Source organism: Sturnus vulgaris, chromosome 1 (genome assembly GCF_052056855.1).
Source record: "Sturnus vulgaris isolate bStuVul1 chromosome 1, bStuVul1.hap1, whole genome shotgun sequence".
Classification (NCBI taxonomy): Eukaryota; Metazoa; Chordata; class Aves; order Passeriformes; family Sturnidae; genus Sturnus; species Sturnus vulgaris.
The window spans coordinates 880952-890293 of NC_142243.1; the positions used below are offsets into that span (position 1 = coordinate 880952).

The 9342-nt window shown below is 53.6% G+C and overlaps 1 protein-coding gene across 2 annotated transcripts in view; it reads right to left on the reverse strand.

Annotated features, from left to right (window-relative positions):
• Positions 1 to 8358, reverse strand: part of SCAP (SREBF chaperone) — a 41349-nt gene extending 32991 nt beyond the window's left edge. Inside the window, exon 1 of one of the 2 annotated variants that reach the window (XM_088173114.1) lies at positions 8179 to 8358. The gene's annotated coding sequence lies outside the window, so the exon portion shown is untranslated. Of the gene's footprint in view, positions 1 to 8151 lie in introns of both variants that reach the window. The other variant, XM_088173067.1, reaches the window with a different exon arrangement.
• Between the last annotated feature and the right edge of the window lie 984 nt (positions 8359 to 9342).

Below are 9342 nucleotides of genomic sequence, written 5' to 3' on the forward strand. Positions count from 1 at the left end.
GCCAGGATCTCACAGCAGGGCCAAGCCCAGCACCACACACCCCCCAAAACGGGGGAAATGCCGGGGTCCCTGCAGGTGCAGAGAACAGATGCTGGGTCCCTCACAGCCCGGAACGGCACCTGGGTTTTCTTGCCCTCTGCTGGAGGTGGCTCAGGCCATGCTCTGAGCGATCACTCACTGGTCCCACTGCCACGGCAGCTCCCAGACCCCCCCATGCACAAAGGCAGGAGGGGAGGGAGAGAGGCACAGAGCTCAGAACCCAGCTCTCCCTCCCAGCAGGCATGGACTGTCCCCCAGCGAGGGCCAGGGACATTCCTCAGGATTTCAGAGGTGGGAAAACAAGAGCCTGGCTCAGGACAAGGCTCCTTCACAGCAAGGCTGCACAATGGGCTCTAACACCAAGGTCCTGCTCTCCCCTCACATTCCCATGGGAAGAATGAGGGGCTTTGTGCTGCCAGGGGACACGGAGGTCACGAGGAACACAACACTTCCTATGGGAAAATCACAGCCATGCACTAGCCCTGGGGAGGCTGCTGTCGGCAAGGGTTAATCCCAGCACTGCTGTCACAACAAGGCTTGGAACAGCCTCTGAGTGCTCAGCGGATTGTCCTGCACAGAAGGGGTGCTTTCCATATTCAAAAGGTAGAAAATGACATTGCTCAGTCCACTCCCTCCATTGCAGCTCTGTGCTACAACAGTGCTGGAAGTCTGACACGAGTTTTTGAGCCAGATTTCAGCCGCCAAAATGTGCAAACTTACTTCATTTTACCTGTTCTGACTCACTTTGCCAGTTTTGCCTGTTTTCCTCTCTGTATAACATTAATTTATGGTTTGAGTTTAAAAATTCAGAGGTTATCTGGGACAGACCCCGTTTTCTAAGTGGTATTTCACTCACACTACATATTATTAACATCTCTTGAAAAGCTGGAGTAGCAACAACAACGAAGATTCAAAGAGAACATTTCAATAACCTCTACATGTCAGATAAAGTTATCTGCTCCCAAAACAGGGGCTGACATCCAAAATCACTTTCCAAAACGGTTTTCAGGACATTTTTTAACGAGAGAAGAACCTCAGTTACACTCCTGCTTTGGAAGTCATCCACTGAATGTGGTTTCTATCTTTTCTTCCTGCCCAAAATACTCCCAAGAGCACCAGAGAACATCTTGTTGCTGTGGATGATGAGACAGGATAGGATGTTCCACGTGCAGAGCCATAAAACACAGAGGTTTGGGATTTGTGACAGAAAGAGAAAATAACCAAATTTAGAAAAAACACTATTTCAAAGTTCACTCCTCTTGCTGCATCCAGCCAAGGGAAGCTCCCTTGCACATGAAGAACAGAGATTCCAAACACAAGGAAACATTTCCCAACCCCTTCTTCTCCATCACAGAGTTCTCACCCAACCCTGTAGAGCTGGGAATGATTCACCTGCACAGAATCCCAGAATGGTCTGGGTGGGAAGGAATCTTAAGGATCACCCAGTTCCAGCAAATGGGATGTGATGCACACAGGGCAAATAAAATAGCATCCTGTGATCCCAGTCCTTAATTCCCTGAAGGATCAGCACATGATACAGTGTAAAAAAGGAAATGGTGTGTTAGGAATGAATGGAATGGAAGCAGGATGCAAACCCATCCTCACAGTGCTAAGTGGGCACTCCTGCTCCTCCTCCTCATCCCACAGGGACACACAGGGGAACTGGAGAAGGTCCTGAGGAGCTCAAGGATGATCAGAGAGCAGCTGGGGAAGGCTTTTTACTGATTTCATCTTGAAGTGGACACCAGGCAAACAGTGGACACTAGGAAGGCCTGAGGCAGCCGAGCAGGAAGGGGCTGTCCCTTTTATCCCAGGATAAACCCGGGCTAAGCCAGGGAAATCTCCCCAGGACACTGCTCCTGTCACATGGCTTACACAGGCAGTGATGAGGCTCGGGAAGAGCGAGGTTTATCCCAGGGGTCCCTGGCTCCAGGAGCCCCTCACACACGAGCCCACCAGGCCGGAGTGGTTTGTGCACTCCTGGCCAGGCTCAGGCAGCACACAGGGACACAGAGGGGCCGGGAGCCTGCCCTGGCAAACGTCCTTATACACTGCATCCCACGTGATCCCTTTGGAATAATCTCCTCCTCTGTGTTTATCAATGCAGCCGCTCTACAAGTGGCTGGGGAATCACTTTCTCCTAAAAATACCCGAGACTGATGCAACAGCCCCGTGCAGTTACAGCCCAGAGCCTGCCCACGAAGGCCAGCTGTGCAATGCCACCGTTCCTCTCCGGGCTGTCCATGCCAGCCCCGTGCCAGGCACGGGCACCAGGGGCTCCATCCATCCATCCTTCACTCAGCCTTGTGTGAACAGCACACACCTGTAATGCTCTTCCCTTTCTACTACAGGTAGTATTCCTACTCATGCCCTTTTCTAATCCTCTCCACCAGACCAGGGTCAGCATCTCAGCTCAAGCCTCTTGTTTGGAACACAAAGCAGGCAAAATGCTTTTGGATCATCTGCCTGGACTTGTGCAAAGTCTGGGGGTCCAACAGCAGAAGGAAATGGAGCTGCTGGAGTGAGTCCAGAAGAGAGGGCTGGAGCCAGGCTGGGAGAGCTGGGAATGTTCCCCTGGAGAGGAGAAGGCTCCAGGGAGAGCTCAGAGCCCCTGGCAGGGCCTGAAGGGGCTCCAGGAGAGCTGGAGAGGGACTGGGGACAAGGCCTGGAGGGACAGCACACAGGGAATGGCTTCCACTGCCAGAGGGCAGGGATGGATGGGATCTGGGGAAGGAATTGTTCCCTGGCAGGGTGGAGAGGCCCTGGAAAAGACGAAGAATCCTTGGGAGTGTCCAGGGCCAGGCTGGATGAGGTTTGGAGCTGGGACAGGGGAAGGTGTCCCTGCCCATGGCAGGGAATGGAACAAGATGGGCTCTAAGGTCCAACCCAAAGCATGATTGCCCGGTTCTGTGTCATTCAGGAAATGGTAACTGGGTCTGATCTGGGCCATTGCTGAGCTTTCCAGCACTGCCCACATCATGCAACAAAGAGCCCAGGCCACCCTCGGTGCCCAGCAAAGCCCGTGAATGCCCCAAACTCCAGCTGAGCCCCGGGCACAGCCATGGCAGCTCTGTGTGCATCACACAGGGCCAGCACTCCTGCCCTGCAGGGCCCAGCATTCCCCAGCTGCCTGCAGGGCTCCTCCCAGGGCACCGACACCACCAGCCCTGCTCAGGGAGCCACAGCACGGCAGTGGCAGGTGACAGTGACAGCAAGGACACAGGGCTGCAGGGCACCGCGGGCTCTGCCTCACCGCCGCACTCTGAGCATCGGAGCTTTGCTCAAATTACTCCCAACACATGTTTATCCAATTTGCTCTTGTCCCCAGGTGTCAGACAGGGTTTGGTACCGTTTTCCTGGGCCCCTCCCTGCTGTTTAACCCTTCTGTTCCCAGCGGGCACAGCCAGCCCCAGCAGTGGCATTTGGAACCATGGAATGAGTCCATGGAGTCCAGGGGCTCCTGCAGTGCTGCCAAGGCCACCTCCAGGGATTTTCATACTCAAGACTTTCACCTCCCCTTCCCACAGACACAGGAGCTCACCAGGTCCCTTTAATTAGGGATTACACCCCAGCAATTATCCTCATGCCTGCAGCTGGCTATTTTTGCTTGAATCCCAACCTCACCACCGTCCTTCCTCATCACCAGCCCATTTTCAGGCCACCTCTAATTGCTCCAACTCGTTTCTCACTCCTGAGTCACACGTGCAGCCCTTCCCTGCTTTGTGTCATTTACAGCTTGAACATGCACAGTCTGCTGTGCCACTTCAGTGACAGTGAGCCCCCAGAGCCCCCCAGAGCCCCTCTCAGTACAGCCAGCCCATTCACAGGGGTGTTACTGCTGCTCTGAACACATTCACTGAACCACGATTTCATCCATCACACACTGCCACCTTCTTAGGCTTTGGGCTTGTTTTAACTGCACCTATTCAAGGCTCTTATTTGGATAAAAATCAAACCTTAGAGAATTCATTCACAGCTGCTTTTGTGCAGCCAGAAAGAGCCCTGGTATCTTATCCTAGAAAGAGCAAACTCACCTTGCCAAGGAGTACCTGTGGCAGAGCAGCACCAGCTATTCCACACTCCTGCACCTTGCCAGGTGCTTTTCAACCATTTCCCACTTGCTGCAGGATTTTGGGATGACTGCTACTCCTCATTCTCTTTGTCCCACTCTTTTACCCACACCAACTGCCCGCTGTCCTTCAGGCTTTAAAAACTTTCCATGTCCCAAAAGACAGCTCCTAAAGCTTTTCATGTCTTTTTCAGTGTGTGCTTTGAGCACACAGACAGAAATAGCTCCCTGAAACGACAGCTTGCAAAGCTGCTCTTCCTTTTTGTAGCCTGGCACTACCACCAGTTGCTCACCAAGAGTCAAAAGGTGCTGAACACTCCAGTTTTGGGGATGCCAGACATGAAGTTTTCCTCTCCTCCTTTCCTTTAGCACCTTCTAGCCATGAGGGCATTCCCAGAATAACTGTGAGTCCCTTGATGCTCTCTGACAGTCAGGTTTGATTTTTATCTTAATCCTCCCTTTGTGGCCTTGCTGCTCTTCAAATGAGGAACGGAAACACCCCTGGGTTTGAATAACCCTCACTGCAGGAGTGCTGAAAGCAGCGATAAATCAGCACTCTAAGGATTCCTGCCCAGCTCCAGCTCTGCTTTTGTCAGGCAAAGTTTGCCTGGGAAGCACCAGAGCCATTCACCAGCCCAGCTCAGTGGGGATTCATCCTCTTCCTCAGCAAACCAGGATCTGAACCGAGCACAACTCCTTCCCTGTTTCTTTCTCTAGGGCTGGGGCTCCTCTCCCTGCAGAGGCCACATTTCCTGGCTCAAAACTCTCCTTCAGAACAGAAATCGGCATCGGTGGCAATGATCAATATTAGGAACTAAAACCCAAACCAAACCACACTGTTTAATGTAGGCAAACACATTCTGTCTGTATGGTTTGGTGTTTCTTTCTGAAACAGACAAATTCAAAATTCAAATTCATGTCGGAATACCAGAACTGCTCTTTTTTTAAGGGCTGTGACACGACAGATGCTTCCAGGCTTCCCTCCTCCATTTGACAGGGCAGGGACAGTTAGAGAGGACAGTAACACCTCCAGGAGTGCCCAGGATGGGCAAAAATTGTCTGTGGAATGAACTGTAGCTCCTTTCCCAGCCCACCCCAGCCCCAGGAGCAGACAGCAGCTTCCCAAAACCCTTCCCAAGTAAACCACATCCACATAAACCCTCCAAGCAGAATTCTGCACTTTCCAAAGCCATAGCCCATATGGGGTCCATTTGCCTCCTAGAAGAAAATTCCTCCAAAAGCCCCTCAGAAATATCTTCTGAGTACCATTAAACACAGCCCAGCTATCACTGGCAGGGCTTTCCTGACTTACTGTAATCAGAGCTCGGTCCAACGAAGTTTATCCATGCAGCACTATCATTTCCCTGAAAAACACCTCGTGGAAACCTCAACCAAGAGTCTCCCCATCCCAGAGGGAGGGCTGGGGGTGGAGCACGAGTTGGGTTCGTGTAAGTGAAAGGTTTCCAAAACTCGTGGTTTTGGCAGGAAACCAGAAGTGTGCCCTTGGCTCTCTCTGGGGAACACGTTCCCATTTCCACACACACCCACCCAGAGCTTCAGCGGTGTTTCCACCCTGGACTCTGCAATTCTGGCTCTGCCTGTCAGTCATGCCATTTCCAGGGATCCCCTCACAGGCAGGACGTGAGGGAAGACAAAAAGGACACAAGACACAAATTCTGACCATTTATCCATGAAATCAAAAGTAACAACTGAGACATAACCCTCAGCACGCATTTCCCTGCATGGCTCCCTCAGAAATAACCCTGAAAACTTTGATCAGGATTTTGATTTCCCATGGCTCAGAGCTCTGCACTCCCGGATCTTTGGGGCTTGTGAAGGGCCCTGAGAGCCCCAGAGGGACACAGCACCTGTATGTCAGGGGATGCACCTGCCTGGCACTGGTTTTCCACAGCTTCTGGGTCACAGCAGGAACAGGGCTGGACACACCAACTGCCAGGGCTCTCACAGAACCACACATTTTCCTTTCCAATCATCAGTTAAGAAGCCAGGCCCAGGAAATCACTGCACTCTTCATTCCAGATGGAGAAACGATCCCCAAATTCCTCTGTGAGGCAGCAAGTCCCGAAGTCTGACTCGGACATTGTCTTTTGTAAACAAACCAACTATTATTCCTTTATCACAATGCTCCATACAAGATTAATTCAGATTTAAGAAGTGCAGTCCTGCTCCCCTCCCCACTGTCCACCACGCTCTCACTCCAGCTGAAATCACTCTTTTCCTGGGAGGAGAACTTTACTTTTTCCCAGTTATGCCAAAAGACCACGGCTGCCCTGAGCCATTGGGGCTGGGTTTTCACCTGAGGATATGAGCACAAAGATTCCCTCAATTCCCTGTTCTGGGGACCTTGGATGGGAGCAGTAACACTCCCAGACACAGAAACAGCAGCTGCACCACCACGGAACTGCTCAGTGCTCCTTCTCACCCTTTAATGCACTGCACAGGGGGGAGAAAGGGATTCAAAGGAATTATAATCACAGATACGGGAGCCAAGGAGTGCCTGGAGAGCAGCTTCCACAGCCCAGGGCACTGTGTCCCCACCTCCAGCCACAGCTCCCTACAAAAACTCTTTTGGAAGAGGAAGAAGGTGCCTGGCCTGGAAAGGATTCCCAGGACTCAGGATCTGCTGCTCCTCAGCTACTACACTCCACTACAGGCAGGTAATGCTATTTTTGTTCCTCGAGCTGTACCTGCTCTACTTTTTAAATTCTCATCAGAGAGGGGGGAAAAAAAAAAAAAGCATTTTTGGTACATAATGATCCAAACTCTCACGCCAGACAGGCCCAGCAACCCTGACTGAAAATAGTGTTGAGTAACTCAGTGAGAGCATAATTCATTCATCATAGGATTCTGACACTTAAAATACTATTTTAACGCTCCTGAGACAAACCCTGATTGTTCTTAGCTCTTTTGGGATGTTATATTTAAATCATGATTGGAAAAATAAACCATGCCAAGTTGTACCTGGAAACACGGAGCTGTGTCACACGTTCAGGGAACATCCCGGGGTGTTTTCCTCCCTTCCCAATCCCGGCCAGCTAATCTCCTTTCTGCATTACACAACAGCTCGTGTAATCCCAAATTTACCACCCTAGTCCTGCCCTCACAGCTCTGGTTTCACAGAGAGGGAGCTCACGCCTCATCTCTGCCCCTTGAATGAAAAGAAACTTGGTTTGCCTTTCAACAACCCGGAAAAACACGTGGATGCTGCATTCAGGAAATTCTGGCACTAGGGCCAAAATCTTTCCGGAGTCCTTTCCTCGGGATTCTCCCAAACACAGCCCCAGAACTGCCTCAGCATTCCAAAAGCTCCTTGCTCTTTTTACTAAAGAGAAAGCAAGGATGTTCATTGTGACTCACACGAGGAAGTCGACCCCTGAATTTTGACAAAATCCCAAAGTCCAGCGTGATTCAGGGGGCAAGATAACTGCTGAGAGCACAGAGCCAGGTCCGCAGAGAGCCGGAGCAGCAAACCCTGGCTCTGAAGTGACCCTGTACCAAATTTCCTGGGGTGTTCATTCCCCTGTCCCATCGCTCCCTTCACATATTCCATCTTTTTAAGCCTTTCCCATAAAACATCTTCTCCTGATCCCGCAGCAGAGGTGATCAACCCCTTCCCTCCTCTCTCCCTCTTCACTTTACACCTTTGGCGCCCCAAAACTTTCTCCATCTCTCTGTCGATTTCTGAATATCGATCCCGGATCCCAAAGACAGGTGATTATCCCGAGGCAGACACAGCACTGAGCCAAGTCCCCAGAGAACCGCGGCAGAGAATCTTTAGGGCACCAACAAACCCCACGGAATCAAATACTCCACATTCCCGTCATTCCCTTCACGTATTCCTTAGGAATCCTCCCCAAAAGCAGACAGGGGGATGTGGGGGCGGGAGGCGGCTGCGTGAGGGGAAGGCGCGCCCGGACCCCTCCGTGAGGGGCCCTGCGGGGAAACTGAGGCAGGGAAAGGCTGCTCAGGGCTTCTTCCCACACCCGATCGCGCTGCCCCCGCCTGCCCGGGCCCCTTCTCACCTCACCGGGAAGCGGCTCCTTCCTCACCTCCGCCCTTTGACCTCCCAGCGGCCGCGGCTCTCGTGCTCCGTCGTTGGGGGGTTTTTTTCCGGCCCTTTTTCTTTTTTTTTTTTTTTTTTGGATGCAGGATGTTGTGGGGTTTATTAGCTCTAAGCCCGCGTTAATCCGGAGCTCTTCCGCCCGTTCCCGGCCCGGTTTCTCCCACCCCCTCCCGCCCTCCCCCCGCTGCCGCCACCGCCGCCGGGCCCCGACCGCGCGCGCGCAGCGCCGCACGCCGGCCACGCCCCCCGCCGTCAGCGTGGCCACGCCCACGCCCCCTCTGACCACGCCCCCAAGAGCGGTCAGGCCCCACTATGGGGACTCATTTGCGTGGCCACGCCCACGCGGCGCGAGCGGCGCGTTAGAATAACTGCTTTATTTGCATAACCACGCCCTGTTCCGCTCAGACCCCACCCCTTGGCTCCACAGGCCCCGCCCCCGGAAGCGGCGGGGAGGCGGCGGGAGCACGTGGAGCGGGGAAGGGCGGCTGCGGCAGCACCGGGAACGGGCCTGGAGCGGACCGAGCCGCGCTGCGGTTCTGGGGGAGAGCGGAGCCGGCCCATGCACCTGGGCACGGCGGGAATGTGCGGGTCAGGCGCTGGGAGTCCCGAGTATCGTAGAAGGGACGGGAGGAGCCCTAGAGCGTCCCGGGGCAGAGCACATCAGGAGAGAGGACCTTGCACCGAGAGCCCCGGCTCGGTGCAGGGGACAGAGGTGACTCTGATTCCCAGGAACAGAAGTGGGTCAGGCACTGGGAGCACCGGGCACACGCCATGGGAAGGGACAAGCAGTACCCACAGGCCAAGGAATCTTTCCACCAGCAGTGCCCCCGTTCTACTGCCAGTACGACGCTGGCATGGGGTGGGATGCTGCAAAACATATTCCCTGCTCCTTCATCTCCAGGGGCTGAGCAACCCCACAACAGCCTGTCCAGGGCCCTTGCAGCTGTCACATTCTGACGCTGCAGTCCCTGCAGCTGCAGTTTTTCCAAATAGAACACATCCCCTTCTCCCAGGGCCCTGCCCCGCTGTCCCACCAGCCCCAGCCTCGCTGGGACCTCCCCCGCGTGCAGCTCCCTCCACACCAGGGAATGGAGAGCTGAGCCCTCAGGCCAAGTCCCACCCAGTTTGTCAGCGTCGAAGCTCCGGCTGG